The following is a 19,705-nucleotide window of genomic DNA, read 5'->3' as shown; positions in this document are numbered from 1 at the left end:
GAAGTGGGGCAGGGAGGCTTAAAGGGTGGGGGATTACGATGGGAGCTGTAACTAACACATCTCTCCCCAGCCTGATCCCGCAGTAACCGGGACATACTTGCGATGTGGATGAGGGTAAGGACAGGCAGAAGTGAGCGCTGGGTTGCTGGCGAGGCATTTTCCTGACATCGCTGGTGCGGATGGTGGACCAAGCGCAGGGCTGGGGTCTGAGGCATGAGGAGAACTTTCTTTTCTTCTTCCTTAAGCCTGGGGATGTGGCCAGAACCTTGGGGAGCTATGGGGGCCACTGTGAGCTGCAGACAGAGTCCAAGAAGCGGGTGAAGACCCTGCGGTCCATCTCTTTGCTCCTTTCCCTCTTTCCACATTTAACAATTAAGTTTCTCCCACAGGGGCCCCATCAAGTCATCTCCTCAAACCTGGCTAGTGCTTCATCCACTGCTGCCTTATCTTTTCCCCAGAAAATACTTCCTCTCCAACTGTGAGGATTATGCTCCAAAACTAACCCCAGCACCCGGTAGACTTTCACAGCTGAGAGACTTTGACCTTAAAGTTTAGGTTGCAAGTGAGTCCACAGAACCACTTCCGCACATTGCCGTTCACAGGAGAAGCAAGAAGAGCACCAAACACGGCAACTGGCATTGGGTTTGTGTTTGCTTGTTCCTTTCTGAATCATCGGTTTTCATTTAATTAATTAACTTATTTTTATTTATCTATTTATTTTGAGACGAGATCTGGCTCTGTTGCCCAGGCTGGAGTACAGCGGTGCGATCTCAGCTCACTGCAGCCTCAACCTCCTGGACTCAAGCAATCCTCCCCCAACTTCAGCCTTCCAAGTAGCTGGGACTACAGGTGCATGTCACCATGCCCAGCTATTTTTTGTTTTGTTTTGGTGGAGACAGGGTTCCACCATGTTGTCCAGGCTGGTCTTGAACTCCTGAGCTCAACCGATCCGCCCACCTCAGACTCCCAAAGGGCTGGGATTACAGATGTGACCACTGTACCTGGCCTAATATATTTATTTATGTATTTATTTATTTTTATTTTTGAGACAGTCTCGCTCTGACACCCAGGCTGGAGTGCAGTGGTGCCATCTCGGCTCACTGCAATCTCCGCCTCCAGGGTTCAAGCGATTCTCCTGCCTCAGCCTTCCGAGTAGCTGGGATTACAGGCATGCACCACTACGCCTGGCTAATTTTTGTATTTTTAGTAGAGACGGGGTTTCACCATGTTGACCAGGCTGGTCTTGAACTCCTGACCTCAGGTGATCTGCTCACCTTGGCCTTCCCAAGTGTGGGATTACAGGCAAGAGCCACCACGCCCGGCTTCTTTTTTATTGCGGTAAAATACACCTAACATAAAATTTACTATTTTAACAATTTCAAGTGTACAATTCAGTGGCATGAAATACATTCACGTTAACGTGCAGCCCTCACCACCATCTATCTCCAGAACTTTTCCATCTTCCCAAACTGAAACTCCATACCAATTAAATACCAACCGGCCATTCCTCTGTCCCCATAACTTCCGGCAACCACCAGGCTACTTTCTGTCTCTGTGGATTTGACTGCTCTAGAAACCTCATATAAGTAGAATCACACAGAATTTGTTCTTTCGTGACTGGCTTATTTCACTTAGCATAATGTCCTCAAGGTTCATCCATGTTGTCATATGTGTCAGAATCTTCCTCCTTTTAAAGGATGAATGAATATTCCATTGTATGTGTGTACCACACTTTGTTTATCCATTCATCTGTTGCTTCTACCTTTTGGCTATTGTGAACCTGATTGCACAACTATCTGTTGGAGTCTGTGCTTTCCATTCTTTTCAGCATATACCCATAAGAACTGCCAGATCAGGCCGGGCGCGGTGGCTCATGCCTGTAATCCCAGCACTTTGGGAGGCCGAGGCAGGCAGATCACGAGGTCAGGAGATCGAGACCATCCTGGCTAACACGGTGAAACGCGTCTCTACTAAAAATACAAAAAAATTATCCAGGCGTGGTGGTGGGCGCCTGTGGTCCCAGCTACTCGGGAGGCTGAGGCAGGAGAATGGCGTGAACCCGGGAGGCGGAGCTTGCAATGAGCCGAGATAGCGCCACTGCACTCCAGCCTGGGCGACAGAGCGAGACTCCATTTCAAAAAAAAAAAAAAAAAATTAGCTAGGCATGGTGGCGGGTGCCTGTAGTCCCAGATACTCGGGAGGCTGAGGCGGGAGAATCACTTGAATCTGGGAGGCGGAGGTTGCAGTGAGCCGAGATTGCACCATTGCACTCCAGCCTGGGCGACAGAGTGAGACTCCAACTCAAAAACAAAACAAAACAAAACAAAAAAAAAGCCAGATCAGGGGCTGGGCACAGTGGTTTATGCCTGTAATCCCAGCACTTTGGGAGGCCGAGGCGGGAGGATCACCTAAGCTCAGGGGTTCGAGACCAGCCTGGCCAACATGGTGAAACCTCATCTGTACTAAAAATACAAAAATTAGCCAGGCATGGTGGCACATGCCTGTAATCTCTGCTTCTTGGGAGGCTGAGGCAGGAGAATCACTTGAATCTGGGAGGTGGAGGTTGCAGTAAACAGAGATCATGCCACTGCATACTAGCCTGGGCCACAGAGTGAGACTCTGTCTCAAAAAAAAAAAAAAAGAAAAAATTGCCATATCATATGGTAGTTCTATTTTTAATTTTTTGAGAAGCTGCCATAGTGGCTGTACCATGTTACATTCCCATCAGCAATGTGCAAGTGTTCTCATTTCTCCACATCCTCAACAACACTTACTTTCCTTTTCTTTTTAAAATAAAAGACATTCTAATGTGCCTGAAGTGGTTTCATTGTGATTTTGATCTGCATTTCCGTAACGATTAGCAATGTTGAGCACCTCGTCATGTGCTTCCTGACTGTTTGTATTTCTTCTTTGGAGAAATGTCTATTCAAGTCTTTTGCCCATTTTTAAAATTGGGTTGTTCTTTTGTTATTGTTAGCAACTATATTTTACTCAATTCAAACTAGTAGTAATTGGTTCTGTATGACTTGTTACTAAGAAAAATAAAAATAAATGTCAAAAAATTAAGTTCTTTTTCCTCTGCAGTTCAATAAATTACTTTTTTCTTTTTCTAAATTGAGCACTGGGATGGAGAACTACTTGTTCCTCAAACCTCTTCTTCCTCCCATACCTATGATCTGTAATAAGTCAAACTGACCCAGTAGCTGGAGCTGAGGAGATCAGAAAAAAGCAAGGCAGCAAAACAGTGATGGACAACTGTTCCCAGACCAAACTGAGGGTCGGGCTGCTTATTCTTGCGGCCCAGTAACGAGATGTGGATGAACTGGGAAAGAAGGAAGTTTTTATTTCTGTAACCAGTTTTAGGGAGAAGACCTGGAAAATATTGCCAGACCAACTCTTAAATTACAAAGTTTTCCAGAGCTTATGTACCCTCTAAGCTATATGTCTATGTGTAAATGTGCATTCTTCTAAAAACATATATAGTGATTAACTCTTTTTTTTTTGAGATGGAGTTTCGCTCTTGTCTCCCAGGCTGGATGCAATGGTGCGATCTCAGCTCACTGCAACCTCCACCTCCTGGGTTCAAGCAGTTCTCCTGCCTCAGCCCCCTGAGTAGCTGGGGTTACAGGTGCATGCCACCACACCCAGCTAATTTTTTTCTTTTTTGTATTTTTAGTAGAGCCTGACCATGTTAGTCAGGCTGGTCTTGAAGTCCTGACCTCGTGATCCGCCCACCTCGGCCTCCCAAAGTGCTGGGATTACAGGCGTGAGCCACCGCGCCCGGCCCTGATTAACTTATTTTAATCTATAACTAAGGTCTACGTCCTGAAGACCTTCCTCTGGAGCCTCAGTAAATTTACTTAATCTAAATGGGTCCAAGTGCGAGGTGATTACCCTTATCTTGTCTCCTGCTAAATCATGGAGGTTTGGGGAGTTCCTTCAGACCCCTAGTAAACTTGTTTGTGGAGGCCTGGGGTGTTTCTTCAGACCCACAATAAAATTTGTTTAATCCTAAATGGGTCCTGTTAAGAATTCCTTCATTATTTTGTCACGCTTTAAGGCCCAGGAAAGGCCTAGGCAAAACTCTTGGTGAACTTTTGTTATATTCCAGCCTTTGTATAAGCACACTGGCTCTTTCAGCAATTTTTTTTTTTTTTTTTTTTTTTGAGACAGAGTCTCGCCCTGTCACCCACAGTTGGAATGCAATGGTGAGATCTTGGCTCACTGCAATCGCCGCCTCCCAGGTTCAAGAGATTCTCCTGCCTCAGCCTACGGAGTAGCTGAGATTTCAGGTGTGTGCCACCACGCCCAGCTAATTTTTATATTTTTAGTAGAGATGGGGTTTCACTATGTTGGCCAGGCTGGTCTTGAACTCCTGACCTCAGGTGATCCACTTGCCTTGGCCTCCCAAAGTGCTGGGATTACAGGTGTGAGCCACTGCGCTCGGTCAGCTTTTAATATTTAACTTAACCACTCAGTCAGTACTGAAACAGTTGTTACGGAGGCCTGCGTGAGTGAGATCTGGCCTGCCACACAACCTCACCAGGGTACACCAACCTCAGATCTAATCCTGAGGACAGCCGAGGGAGGAACTTTCCAGATGGTCAGAGATGGGATGGATAAGGCACTCAATTCTCTGCAAAGCTGTCTCCTCCATTTGTGATGAATGGTGGCGATCTTAGACTACACAGAAGGCAACACCCAAAAGAAAAGAGTCACTGATGCCTCTCGAATCCTTCAAAGCAGATCGGGCTTCCATCCCTCGGCTGCCTCTCTTCGAAGCTTCCTCCTCTCAGGGCTCTCCCCATCAGAGATCTTGTGCCCCTTCTCTCCCCAGAAGGGCAGGGAAATCCCTAGACTTGCATCTCGATATCACCTAGGTCGAGGAGGGGGGTAAAATCAGGATGATTAAATGAGATGCTGCAAGTGCAACCCAAGTGCTCCCAGGGACACCTTAACTGGAAATAACATTCATATAAACCCACTTAAGTCTCCATCCTGCGAGGCGGTGGGCCAGCCAGTGCCTTCCCAAATATCTCTGTGTGGTCACCCGCTGCCTCGGGCTCAGGTCACTGCTCGGCTGGTCACTACCTCTCCAAGCTGCTGTACCTCTCTGCAGGTGCTTCCCCCCAAGGCAGCCAGCGCTAGTGCAAGCCCGAGGCTGGGGCTCCGGAATTGTCAAAGCAGGGAAAGTGACGGGCGGGTGAGAGTCCAGAATCGGATAGCACTGGAGTTGGCTGGCAGTCCTCACAATCCCTGCAGTCTGCCTCTTGCATTCTGTCATTGTGGGGAGAGGCCTTCCTGCCCTCCCAGGCCTGGCCTGCTGTCCCAGGTCCGAGCCATAGACACCGGGCGAGACCCCTTTTCCCATTTCCCATTTCCTCTCTCCTCCCAGTTCCAGGATCTCCAAATCTCCCCTCTTCTGGCTAACCTGGAGAAAATCCACAATTCAGTGTAAAAGGCAAAATAGTTCATGCCAAGGAAGACGCCCCTTCACTGTATTATGCACTGCAGCGTATTCCTCTGTGCCTCAGTCTCTCTTACTGGGGAAAGGGGGAGAAGAGACGCTTTATCTTTGCACACCACCCTCAAAAAAACCTGTTAAATGCTTGTCAAACAAAAGTATTAGTAATTTTTCTGGCTGAGCATAGTGGCTCCCTCCTGTAATCCCGGCACTTTGGGAGGCTGAGATGGGTGGATTGCACAAGTTCAGGAATTCGAGACCGGTCTGGGCAACATGGCAAAACCCCGTCTCTACGAAAAATACAAAGATTAGTTGGGCATGGTGAGAGCATGCCTGTAGACCCAGCTACTTGGGAGGCTGAGATGGGAGGAGGATCACTTGAGCCCAGGAGATAAAGGCTGCAGTGAGCTGAGATTGCACCACTGCATTCCAGCCTAGGCAACAGAGTGAGAGCCTGTATCGAAAAAAAAAGAAAGAAAAAAGAAAAAGAAAAAGTATTAGTAATCTAACAGAAGTTCTGTCCAGGATCTTTAGAGTATAGAGTAGAATCCAACATGTGGCTGCTGAGAAGTTCATCCAACCCACAGATGTGGTTTTTTGTTTTTCTCTTGCATGGTATAAAGAAGATTGTGAATTAGTTGCCAACTTTTGAATCCATAGCTTTCCTTAAAAATCTGGGTGACCAGCTTCTCTTGAAATATCAGAAGATCTGGCTACAGGGTTTACCTTCCCATGTGCCAACAGTCTGCTGGATGCAAGAAGCTGCACTCTTAGGCAGTCACGCACTGCCCAGTTTGCCACAGTCTGCACTCCTCCCTATCGTCCCCTTGACTCAGCCAGCTTTATTTATTTAACTCACTTGCCTGTACCATACAGACATTTAATTTCATATCCCTGGGTCCAGCTCATCAAACAGAGCTTTGTGAACCACATCAATGATTTTGGATTTTACACCAAAGCCAAGAGAAATCATCAAAAGGCTTTTCACACAGGAATGATATTGTTACTGGATAGAAGGTCTTGACTGTGAGTTGTCCAGATTCTCGGCGCATTGAACAAAGAATTAAACAAAATACACAAAACAATGAAAGAACGAAGCAACAAAAGAAGAAACAAGCAACGAAAGCGCAGATTTGTTGACGTGAAAGTACAGAGCATGAGCCGGCTCAAGCAAGTGGCTCAAGAGTCCTGATTACAATGTTCTTTAGGGTTTTTATTAAGCTAAAAGAGTTTGGTGGCTGGGCGCGGTGTCTCACGCCTGTAATCCCGGCACTTTGGGAGGCCAAGGCGGGCGGATTACCTGAGGTTGGGAGTTCAAGACCAGCCTGGCCAACATGGTGAAACCCGGTCTCTACTAAAAATACAAAATTAGCTGGGTGTGGTGGCGCATGCCTGTAATCCCAGCTACTCGGGAGGCTGAGGCAGGAGAATCGCTTGAACCAAGGAGGCAGAGGTTGTGGTGAGCCAAGATCTCGCCATTGCTCTCCAGCCTGGGCAACAAGAGCAAAACTCTGTCTCAAATAAAAAAAAGAAAAAGAAAAGAAAAGAAAAAGAAAAAAAGAATTTGGTAACACCCCTAGGTGCCCTTTAGAGGCCTCCAATTGGTTACACCCTATGAAGGACTGGCCCACGACCAATCAGAGGCTGAAGTGGAAACTTCTGTCTTGTTATCATAGGAGTGAGGGTGTGGCCTGTGTGCAGCCCAGTCTTGCCTAGAACTGGCTGCACCTGCTGTTCTTTTGCTTATGCCTTAATCCATGGTTACCCTAATTCCCTATTATCCTGCCTCAATATGATTAGATTTTCATCCTTAAATCATCACTGTAGATGCTGTATAGAGAATGGGATAGAAGCAGGTGGAAAATGAAAGCAAGGAGACCCAGCGACCCTGGAGATCAAGCAACCCTGTACAGCAGCAATGGTAATGGCCTGGATTAGGGTGGTAGCAGTGGAGGCGGCGAGAGGTGGACACTTATGAGATGTGTTTGTAAAGCAGAAGCCACAGACATTGGGAAGAGCTGGATGTGGAGGCTGAAGTGGAATGTGTTGATGGCACGTGTGATGGAGGATGGAGGCGCCATTGATTGAAATAGGGAAACTGAAGGGGAATCAGATTTGTGGGAGGAGATTTATTTATTTATTTATTTATTTTGAGACCGAGTCTTGCTCTATTGGCAGGCTGGAGTGCAGTGGCACGATCTCGGCTCACTGCAACCTCCACCTCCCAGGTTCAAGTGATTCTCCTGCCTCAGCCTCCCGAGTAGCGGGGACTACAGGCGCCCGCCGCCACGCCCGGCTAATTTTTTGTATTTTTAGTAGAGACGGGGTTTCACGGTGTTAGCCGGGATGGTCTCGATCTCCTGACCTCGTGATCCGCCTGCCTTGGCCTCCCAAAGTGCTGGGATTACAGACATGAGCCACCACGCCCCGCGCAACTGCGTCTTTTAGGGGAAGCAAATGCTCCCTAGTTTGCCACAGTCGTCACCACTCTCTGTGGTAACACTTGGCCTGAATCACTCCCTCATCCTTGTCTGACATTTATACTTGCGATTTTGGCCTGGAGCAATAAGTACTATTTTGTAGCATGATATTAAAAGGGTAATTTTTTTTCCTCCCTACTAAACATGGACAGCACTTAATACTATGCCTAAAGCACTTAATAAATGTTAGTTTTTTATGTTTCTCTGTTTTTTTTTTTGTTTTTTTTTTTTTTTTGGAGATGGAGTCTCGCTCTGTCACCCAGGCTGGAGTGCAATGGCTCGATCTCAGCTCACTGCAACCTCCACCTCCTGGGTTCAAGTGATTCTCTGCCTCAGCCTCCTGAGTAGCTGCGATTACAGTCACCTGCCACCATGCCCGGCTAATTTTTGTATTTTTAGTAGAGACAGGGTTTCGCCATGTTGGCCAGGCTGGTCTCGAATTTCTGACCTCAAGTGATCCTCCCACTTCGGCCTCCCAAAGTGCTGGGATTACAGATGTGAGCCACTGCGCCTGGCCTGAATGTTAGTTTTTAATTCTCTCTCTCCTTCCAGGCCTGCCCTCCATTAACCCCCATGGGATGCTCTGGAATCTTTTCCTTCTTCTCTGGTTGATTGTAAATAACTTCAAAGCCCTGTCCCTACCCTGCGGTTTTTTCCACCTGACTTGGCCTCCACTCCACTGGCCTCCTTGAGTCCTCCCCACCCTTCCACTCCAGCTTGGGTCTCTGCCTCTCCATGAAGCCCTCCCAGCCTCATCTATCCTCAAATGAATCCATCATTCTCTGGATTCCCTACAAACCTTCCTAGCTCTGCCACTTATTAGAAGATTAATCTTGCCGTATCATGTAATTTGGATTTTTTTTTTTTTTTTACTTTTCATGTACTATTGCCTTGTCTTTCCTAACTCCACTGTGAGCTCGTGGTTAGGGAGGTATATTTCTTCATATCTCAGCAGCTTTCACACAGTGCTTTGAACACAGCAGGTACTCACTACATGGTGGTTGATTGATACCTTGTTCACACCTCCCTAGAAGTGGACACCTATTGTCTTGCCTGCCAAGCCCATCTTCCTTCTCTGGAAGCTGTTCCCTGTCTCTCCACCCCACTCTCCCCCATCCTCATTGTAACGATGGAAGACTTACTTCTCTCCAGCCCCCGCCCTGCCGTGCACGTCTCTCTCAGCTCCAGAGAGGAAGCTACAGTGTCTCACCGAGCTCTTGGAGGAGAGCAGCAGTTACAGCCAACATTTATTGAACATGTGCCAGAGACTGTTCCAGACGGTGCATAAACTCTTAATTCAAGCTCATTAAACCCTGACAAGATCCCTACAAGGCAGGCAATATTTTAATCCCCATTTTACACAGGAGGAGACCAAGGCAGAGGCCTCCCGGCTGCTGCGTCTTGCATGCAGTACATAGGCTTATCACATTCCAATCTCTCTCTTCTGTCACCATCAAATCCCCAATTTATTCTCCTCCCAGCCACTTCCACAGCACAGTCCAGACTGTTTCCCAGCTCCATGCCTTGCCTTGTGCAGTTGCCCTTGCCTGGGAACACTGTGCCCCTGCTTTTTTTTTGTCTGGGTGACTCCTTAATCTTCAAGACTTAGGTCTGGCATTGTCTCTTCCAGGAAGCCCTCCTTGCACAACCTCTTGGCTCTCAGGTGGGGGGAATCGGTACCATCTCTCCATCACGCTTTATTTATTTTTCTTTTCTTTTTGAGACAGAGTCTCACCCTGTCACCCAGGCTGGAGTGCAATGGTGGAATCTCAGCTCACTGCAACCTCCGCCTCCCGAGTTCACACAATTCTCTTGACTCAGCCTCCGGAGTAGCTGAGATTACAGGCACCCACCACCACGCCCGGCTAATTTTTGTATTTTTAGTAGAGACGGGGTTTCACCATGTTGGCCAGGCTGGTCTTGAACTCCTGACCTTGTGATCCTCCCGCCTCGGCCTCCCAAAGTGCTCGGATTACAGGCGTGAGCCACCGTGCCCGGCCTATTTGTTTATTTATTTTTTATTTATTTTTGAGACAGTCTTGTTCTGTCACCCAGGCTGGAGTGCAGTGGCACGATCTCAGATCACTGCAACCTCATCCTTCTGGGTTCAAGCAATTATCCTGCCTCAGCCTCCCTAGTAAGTGGGATTACAGGCACGCACCACTACACCCGGCTAATTTTCTTTCATTTTTAGTAGAGATGGGGTTTCACCATGTTCGCCAGGCTGATCTCAAACTGACCTCGAGTGATCTGCCCGCCTCGGCCTCCCAAAGTGCTGGGATTACAGGCATGAGCCACGGCGCCTGGTCCCCCTTTTTTTTTTGAGATGGAGTCTCACTCTGTCACCCAGAGTGAGACTGAAGTATGCAGTGGCGTGATCTCGGCTCACTGCAACCTGGGCCTCCCAAAGTGCTGGGATTACAGGCATGAGCCACCTGTAATCCCGACCCATCACACTTTAATAATAATGCCCTGGGCTTCCCTCTGGAGTCGTGCTCACCGCATTGCAATTGGACACTTTGTTGACTTATTTGTCCCTCCATGGACTCCAGGCTCCATGAAGACATGGACTTCAGGGCTCGGCCCCCAGCCTGATGCAAAGGAACCTCAGAGTTTTTCCCAAATCCAGTGTCCCAGCTGATGCTGCCAGTGGAGAAACCATGCCCCTTATGCCAGCCCCAAAGAACCTCAGGGAAGCCAGAGCCCTGGAGAGCTTCCATCCAACAAACTGAATACCCATGAGGCACACAGTTACTGGGAGAAAAGTGGCGGCATTGGACAGACAATGGCAAGAGTTGTCAGGGATGTGCAGAAATTGGAACCCTCAGACACGGCTCATGGGAATGTCAAATAGCGCAGCCACTGTAGAAAACAGTTTAGCAGTTTCAAAATGTTAAATATAGAGTTACTACAGAATGCAGCACTTCCAATCCTAGATATATATCCAAGAGAACTGAAAATATATCCACACAACAACTTGTACACAAAGGTTTATAAAAGCATTATTCTTAATAACCAAAAGGTGGAGACAGCCGGGCGCAGTGGTTCACGCCTGTAATCCCAGCAATTTGGGAGGCCAAGGCAGGCAGATCACGAGGTCAGGAGTTTGAGACCAGCCTGGCCAACATGGTGAAACCCTGTCTCTACCAAAAATACAAAAATTAGCTGGGTGTTGTGGCACATGCCTGTAATCCCAGCTACGCGGGAGGCTGAGGCATGAGAATCGCTTGAACCCAGGAGGCAGACGTTGCAGTGAGCCGAGATCGTGTCACTGCACTCCAGCCTAGTGACAGAGCAAGACTCTGTCTCAAAAAAAAAAAAAAAAAAAAAGGTGGAGGCATCTACAAGTAATTAATAGACAAATAAAATGCAGTAAATCTATGCAATGGAATTATTCAGCCACAAAATAGAATAAAGTACCGATACATGCTACAACATGCATGAGCCTTGAAAATAGGCTAAATAAAAGCCAGTCACAAAAGATCTCATACTGTGTAATTCCATGTACATAAAATGTCCAGAATAGGCTGGGCATGGTGGCTCACGCCTGTAATCCCAGCAGTTTGGGAGGCTGAGGCGGGAGGATCACTTCTGGCCAGGAGTTTGAGACCAGCTTGGGCAACATAGCAAAACCCCATCTCTACAAAAAAATGTAAAAATTAGCCAGGTGTGGTGGTGCACACTTGTAGTCCCAACTCCTTGGGAGGCTGAGACACAAAGGATCGCTGGAGTCCAGGAGTTTGAGGCTGCAGTGAGCTATGATCATACCACTGCACTTCCAGCCTGGGTGACAGAGCAAGACCCAGTATCTCTCTCTCTCTCAAAAAAAAAAAAGTCCAGAATAAGCAAATCCATAGAGACATCAAGTAGGTTAGTGGTTGCCAGGAGCTGAGGGGAGGGAGAGATGGGGAGCAACTGCTAACAGGTACAGGATTTCTTTCAGGGGTGATAAAAATGCTGTGGAATGAGATAGTGGTGATGGTTGTACATCTTTGTGAATACACCAAAAATCACTGAATCATAGACTTTAAAAGGTATGTGAATTTTATCTCCATTTTAAAAAGTGTCAGAGCACGCAGAGCTGAGGAAGGCAGAGACTGTGAGGGAGGCGATGGGGTGAAGACAGCAGTAATGACCATAATAACGAGGATGACTAAGAATCAGCAAGTGCTGGCTGTACATCAGCACCAGGCTGAGTAGTTTACACAAATTATCCTACGTAATCCCCACAACAACTCTCTGAGGCAGGATCTAATAGTACCCTCATTTTATAGATGGGGAAATTGAGACCCTAGAGAGGGTAAGTGACCTATCAAAGGTGCACCTGCAAAGTGGCTGAACCAAAAGTGGTCTATGCCCAAAGCTGCACCACAGTGCAATGCTGCCTTGTGCAAATGATCACACACAGGACAGGGTGTAAAAGGCAGAGTCAAGGTTACAGGTGCTGGGAGAGGCAGAAGAAGTCTTCATATCCCACTGGGGATCCAGGACATTGGAAAAGGATTTTGAAGGGTAGATATGACTTGGACAAGCAGAGATAGAGAAGAGCAAGTTTTAGACAAGTGGCAATAACTTGAGCAAGTAGGTAAAAGTGGGAAGGTTGGGTGTATTTATACCAGGTGCCATGGCTCATGCTTGTAATCTCAGCACTTTGCGAGGCCGAGGCGGGCAGATCGCTTAAGCCCAAGAGTTTGAGACCAGCCTGGGCAACAAAGCAAGATCCAGTTTCTACAAAAGAAACAAAATAAAATTTAACCAGGTGTGGTGGCATATGGCTGTGGCCCCAGCTACTTGGGAGGCTGAGGCAGGAGGATCACTTGAGCCTGGGAGGTGGATGCTACAGTAAGCTGTGACTGTGACATTGCACTCCAGCCTGGGTGACAGAGTTAGACCTTGTCTCAAAAACAAACAAAAAACAAAAAAACCCACACACATTTTTTTTGGTGACATTATGGGTGGCCACCTAACACGCATGCCCCCTTCCTCTTGACTACCAGAACCCCCAGGCGATGGACCATGAGTAGTCTAAGCCCTATCAGGACAATCCGGCCTCCAAGGTTCTCTGCCTTCATTGCAACTAAGAGTGATCCACAGGACCTAAGCAGAGAACTACTGTGGGAACTTCTGGAAAAATGTTTTCTTTTCTCTCTCCCTTTTTTTCTCTCTCTTTTTTTTTGCGACGGAGTTTCACTCTCGTCACCCAGGCTGGAGTGCAATGGCACGATTTCGACTCACTGCAATCTCCACCTCCCAGGTTCAAGCGATTCTCCTGCCTCAGCCTCCCAAGTAGCTGGGATTACAGATGCCTGCCACCACGCGCAGCTGATTTTTTGTATTTTTAGTAGAGACGGCGTTTCACCGTATTGGCCAGGCTGGTCTTGAACTCCTGATCTCAGGTGATCTGCCCACCTCGGCCTCCCAAAGTGCTGGGATTACAGGCATGAGCTACCGTGCCTGTCCCAGAAAAACGTTTTCTTTCCTCATAAAAGAAAACAGATAAGGTTGGTACTAGCCGGGCTCTTCCTCCTTTCTCCCTGTCTTGAATGCAGATGCAGCGTCTGAAGCTGCACATATTGTCTTGGGACCCTAAAGAATACAAACCGAAATACTAAGGTTGATGAGGCAAGAAGGCAAAGAACAGGGGTACTGGCCGGGTGTGGTGGCTCACACCTGTAATCCCAGCACTTCGGGAGGCCGAGGCGGATGGATCACCTGAGGTCAAGAGTTTAAGACCAGCCTGGCCAACATGGGGAAACCCTGTCTCTACTAAAAAATACAAAAATTAGCCGGGCGTGGTGGTGGGCGCCTGTAATCCCAGCTACTCGGGAGACTGAGGCAAGGAAAATTGCTTGAACTGGGAGACGGAGGTTGCAGTGAGCCAAGATCATGCTACTGCACTCCAGCCTGGGCGACGCAGCAAGACTCCGTCTCAAAAAAAAAAAAAAAAAAAAGAACAGGGGTACCCAAGGCATCATTGATTCGTGGAACAAACACCATCTTCTAGGCTTCCTGTTATGCAAGAAAAATAAATCTGTATTTGTTTAAGCAACTTTTCTGTTAATTACAAGCCAAAGGCAACCCCTAACTTACACAGAAGTGGTAAATATACTACTTTGGCTGGGGTGCAATAAACTTGTCTCTTATTCTTCCTCTATTCCATTAGATAAACTCTTAGTGGTGGAATTAAATCTAATCAAATGGCACAGTGGACATTCAGTTTTGTCTTCCTAGACTCCATAACCCATTCCTGACAATATCCTGAACTTCCAACCTTGTGTTTTAGAAAGTACTGACTTCATCCCAGCTCCAGGGATGGGCCCTCAGTGGCGTTAACCAATCACCTCAGCCTCCCAAGCAGCTGGGACTACAAGCATAAACCACCACCCCTGTCTAATTTATTTTAAAAGCTATTTGAACTGTGTTTTCTGTTACTTGAAATGAGGATGCCCTAAGTGTTAAGAAAATAGTAAACATTTTTAGGATCAGGTCGGTGTATTGGTGCTGTGGACTGAATTGTGTGCTCCAAAAATTCCTAGGTTGAAGCTGAAGGAGTGAAGTATGTGCCACCCCAAAATATGCCAAATTGGTATCTTGATTATTTCAAGTTGAAAACATTGGAGGGGCCAGGCATGAGTGCCTGTAATCCCAGCACTTTGGGAGACAAAGGCGGGAGGATCACTTGAGCTCAGGAGTTCGAGGCCAGCCTGGGCAACAAAGTGAAACCCTTTCTCTATATTAACAACAACAAAAAAAGACACCTGTAATCCCATCACTTTGGGAGGCCGAGGCAGGTGGATCACCTGAGCTCAGGAGTTGGAGACCAGCCTGGCCAACATGGTGAAATCCCATCTCTACTAAAAAATACAAAAATTAGTTGGGTGTGGTGGCATGCACCTGTAATCCCAGCTATTCCAGAGGCTGAGGCAGGAGAACCACTTGAACCCAGCAGGTGGAGGTTGCAGTGAGCCGAGATCATACCACTGCACTCCAGCCTGGGCAACAGAGTGAGACTGTCTCAAAAAAGAAAAAGAAAACTTTGGAGAAAATGTGGTTTCAGAAAGGGTGAGCTGACCTGTCTCTTCCTGCATGCAGCAAGCCATAAAGATTCCTCTGAGAGGGGTACACTCCCCTTATCAGGGGGGTGAAAATATCCCTTATCACCAGAGACTGGAAGTTGGGGGCTGCAGCGCAGTGGACCTGAACAACTATACTTCCTGAAGTAACCTTTCTTTTCTTTTCTTTTCCTTTTTTTTTTTTTTTTGAGACAGAATCTGTCTCTCTCACCCAGCCTGGAGTGCAATGGCACAATCTCGGCTTACTGCAACCTCCGCCTCCTAGGTTCAAGTGATTCTCCTGCCTCAGCCTCCCGCGTAGCTGGGATTACAGGCATGCACCAACAGGCCTGGCTAATTTTTGTACTTTTAGTAGAAACGGGGTTTCACCATGTTGGCCAGGCTGGTCTTGAACTCCTGACCTCAGGTGATCCGCCTGCCTCGGCCTGCCAAAGTGCTGGGATTACAGGTGTGAGCCACTGCGCCTGGCCCCTGAAGTGACCCTTCTATTCTGCTGGTTGTATACCCTCCCATACGTCTCCCAGTGACTCCCTTAGAAATTTACTGCCTGTAACCAGATCCCTTTTGCCCTGTTATTTCTTCTCAAATGTATTGTTCTTTGTCTAAAAAGTATAAATGCATCTTACTTTGGCCACTTCTTCAGACTTCACTCTCTTGTGAAGATCCCTGTGTACATGGAAAACTAATAAAGCTTATACGCTTTTATCTTGCTACTCTGCCTTGTGTCAATTTGGTCTCTAGATATAGCTGAGAGCCCACATAAGAGGTGCGTGATGTTGAAGGTGATCTCTCACTCTGCTGCAAAACAAAGCCCTAACCCCCTAATGTGTTAGTATTTGGAGATGGGGCCTTTGGGAAGTGATCAGGTTTAGATGAAGTCTTGAGGGTGTGGCCCTTATAAGAAGAGACATCAGAAAGCTTGCTTCCCTTCTGCCTCTCCAGGTTGGAGTGCAGTGGCATGATTTCGGCTCACTATACATTCTGAAGTAAACTTTCTTTTTTTTTTTTTGAGACAGAATCTCCCTCTTTCACCCAGGCTGGAGTGCAATGGCACAATCTCGGCTCACTGCAACCTCCACCTCCCGGGTTCAAGCGATTCTCCTGCCTCAGCCACCTGAGTAGCTGGGATTACAGGTGCACACCACCAAGCCTGGCTAAATTTTGTATTTTTAGTAGAGATGGGGTTTCACCATGTTGGCCAGGCTGGTCTTGAACTCCTGATCTCAGGTGATCCACCCACCTCGGCCTTCCAAAGTGCTGGGATTACAGGCATGAACCACCACACCCGGCCAAGTCTGGCCAGGAAGAGAATCTTCACCAGGAATGCAATTGGCTGGCACCTTGATCTGGGACTTCCCAGCCTCCAGAATCAGGATAAATAAATGCCTGTTGTTTAAGCCACCCAGTATTTTATTATATCAGCCTGAGCTGACTAAGATGATTTGTGAGAGCTTTTGTTGTTGTTGTTGTAAATGTTAGAAATTTAACTCTGATTTGAGCAAAAAGGGGGAATGTATTGGCTTATTAAATGGAAACGTTGAGGACTAGATCTGGCTTTAAGTCATGACTGGATCCAAGGGCTCAAGGCCATCGGGACAGATATTCCCTTTCTCTCTTCCTCACATTTTATTTTATTTTATTTATTTATTTTTTGAGATGGAGTCTCACTCTGTCATCCAGGCTGGAGTGCAGTGGTGCAATCTCAGCTCACTGCAACTTCTGCCTCCCAGGTTCAAGCAATTCTCTGCCCCAGCCTCCCAAGTAGCTGGGATTACAGGCCCTCACCACCACTCCTGGCTAATATATATTTTTTTTTTTGTATTTTTAGTAGAGACAGGGTTTCACCATCTTGGCCAGGCTGGTCTTGAACTCCTGACCTTGTGATCCACCCACCTCAGCCTCCCAAAGTGCTGGGATTACAGGCGTGAGCCACCGCTCCCGGCCTCTTCCTCACATTTTCTCTCTCCTCACTGTCTGGCTCAGTTTTCCTCTCTGTTGGCTTCCTTCTCATAGGGGATTTTCTCCCAAGTGGTAGCAAAGGTGGTGCCCAGCAGGTGTGTAAACTTGCCTTGTTCCTACTGGCAGCAGCTCCAGGAATTAACATATCTTCTTTCTTGCTACTCGATACTCCTTGCCACCTTTCTCCCCAGTGTCTGTTTCAAACCCTGAATAAGCCTCTGATTGGTCCTGTATGAGTTACATATCTTCCCACTTCCACCCAACCAAACATGAAAACCAGGGAAGTGGGACACACTTATTGGCTAGTATCAGTCCCATGGGTATCCCCACTGTGTCCTTGTCTGTGTCTCAGCTTGGTGCATTCTGTGTTCTCAGATCCTCCTGGGGTCTGTTTAGCAACATGTGACAAGAAAGTAATCTGGGCTTGTTGAAGTGGCTCGCACCCGTAATGCCAACACTTTGTGAGGCCAAGGTAGGAGGATCACTTGAGCCCAGGAGTTTGAGACCAGCCTGGACAACATAGGAAGACCCCATCTCTATTAGAAAGAAAGAAAGTTGAAAGTAGATTTAGAGGTTCGAAAAAAAAAAATAATAAGAATAAAGAAAGTAATCTGCTTGCAATTACGTGGTTGTAACAGCAGCCTGGAGACAAACCAATTCATTGCAAAAGGGAGAAACAAGAGAGTTTGGTTCATAGCAGTTCTGCTGTCTCTCTATCCTAGTCTTTCCTGGGTCTCACCAGAAAAAAAGGCCCAAAAGCTAAATGCCGGCAACGTTACCAACCCTGGACAAAGCTCTGACTTGCCAGACAAATGGACTTTGGGCGCATGCTGCCTGGCACCTCTGCCTTGCATGGTGTCCCCTCAGGTCAGCCCACCCTCCCTGCATTAACCATCTGAGACCAGCTGGCTGGCACGGCAGGCCCACCCGAGCCTGGAGAGTGGCTGCTCCGCCTCAGCCGGGCCGCCAGCCAATAAGAGCTTTGCCAGAGCTTACACATTTCTGGTGGCCTCCCCAACTCTCTTTCCTTCCTTCCTTGGGAAATGGTGTAAAGGGCAAGAAACCAGAAATTAAGAAAAATCTTCTGAAGGAAACGGGGAAGAGAATCTTAAATGCCATCCATCTTTTAGGTAAAGCACTCCTAAACGTGACCAGTCCCCTGCTGTCTCCATCTCCTTGACCACTCAGTCGACCACTCCCTACTTTATTTATTTATTTATTTATTTATTTACTGAGACAGAGTCTCGCTCTGTTGCCCAGGCTGGAGTGCAGTGCCACCATCTTGGCTCACCGCAACCTCTACCTCCCTGGTTCAAGCAATTCTCCTGCTTCAGTCTCCCAAGTAGCTGGGACCACAGGCACGTACCACCACACCCAGCTAATTTTATATATATATATATATGTTTTTAGTAGATATATATATATATTTATCTATCTATCTATATATATATTTTAGTATATATATATTTTTAGTAGATTATATATATAGATATATATATATATTTTTAGTAGAGACAGGGTTTCACCATATTGGCCAGCCTGGTCTCGAACTCCTGGCCTCAAGTGATCCTCCCACCTTGGCCTCCCAAAGTGCCGAGATTACAGCATGAGCCACCTCTTTACTGATGCCTCTCAAATCCTTATCTCCCTTTCTGACCGCCCGGTTCAATATTTCCATCTGTTCACATGACATCTCTATCATTCCAGACTCAATAAAGTGAAACCATTTTCCATTATCTTTCTACCACTTACCATCTGCACTAACTTACTCTCTAAAATTCCCCATTTCTAGGCCGGGAGCAGTGGCTCATACCTGTAATCCCAGCACTTTGGGAGGCTGAGGCAAGTGGATTGCTTTGAGCGCAGGAGTTCGAGACCAGCCTGGCCAACATGGTGAAACCCTATCTCCACAAAAATACAAAAATTATCTAGGCATTGGTGGCTTGTGCCTGTAGACCCAGCTACTTGGGAGGCTGAGGCTGGAGGACCACTTGAGCCTGGGATGTGGAGGTTGCAGTGAGTTGCGATCATACCACTGCACGCCATCCTGGGTGACAGAGTGAGACTCTTTCTCAAAAGAATGGCCGGGCGCGGTGGCTCACGCTTGTAATCCCAGCACTTTGGGAGGCCGAGGCAGGCGGATCACGAGGTCAGGAGATCGAGACCACAGTGAAACCCCGTCTCTACTAAAAATACAAAAAAAAAAAAATTAGCCGGGCGTGGTGGTGGGCGCCTGTAGTCCCAGCTACTCGGAGAGGCTGAGGCAGGAGAATGGCGTGAACCCGGGAGGCAGAGCTTGCAGTGAGCCGAGACTGCGCCACTGCACTCCAGCCTGGGCGACAGAGCGAGACTCCGTCTCAAAAAAAAAAAAAAAAAAAAAAAAAAAAGAATAAAATTAAAAACAAAAAAAATCCCCCATTTCCATTCAGGACATTCTGTCCCTTGCTCTTCATTCCTAAAAAGAACAAACTATTTTTCTCTGCACACTCACTGTAGTTTCTCTACCATACTTTGCTTCTGACACCAAACTTGTAAGAAGTTCTCCTACATCAAACAATGCTCCAATTAGCATCAGAGGATGCTGACCAGGTGTCTTACAATTAAACTTGATTCTGACACGAAGTGCCTGGCGTTAGTGGAGACCCCACAGATTAAGGGCTCAGTCCAACAAGACTCCTCCCAACCTCGGTTGCCAATTGACAGTGGCTGGGCCCGCAGTTACTCACAAC

This window comes from Symphalangus syndactylus, chromosome 18 (genome assembly GCF_028878055.3).
Source record: "Symphalangus syndactylus isolate Jambi chromosome 18, NHGRI_mSymSyn1-v2.1_pri, whole genome shotgun sequence".
NCBI classification, from domain to species: domain Eukaryota; kingdom Metazoa; phylum Chordata; class Mammalia; order Primates; family Hylobatidae; genus Symphalangus; species Symphalangus syndactylus.
The sequence above is the reverse complement of the archived record's forward strand: the minus strand, read 5'-3'. Positions refer to the sequence as shown.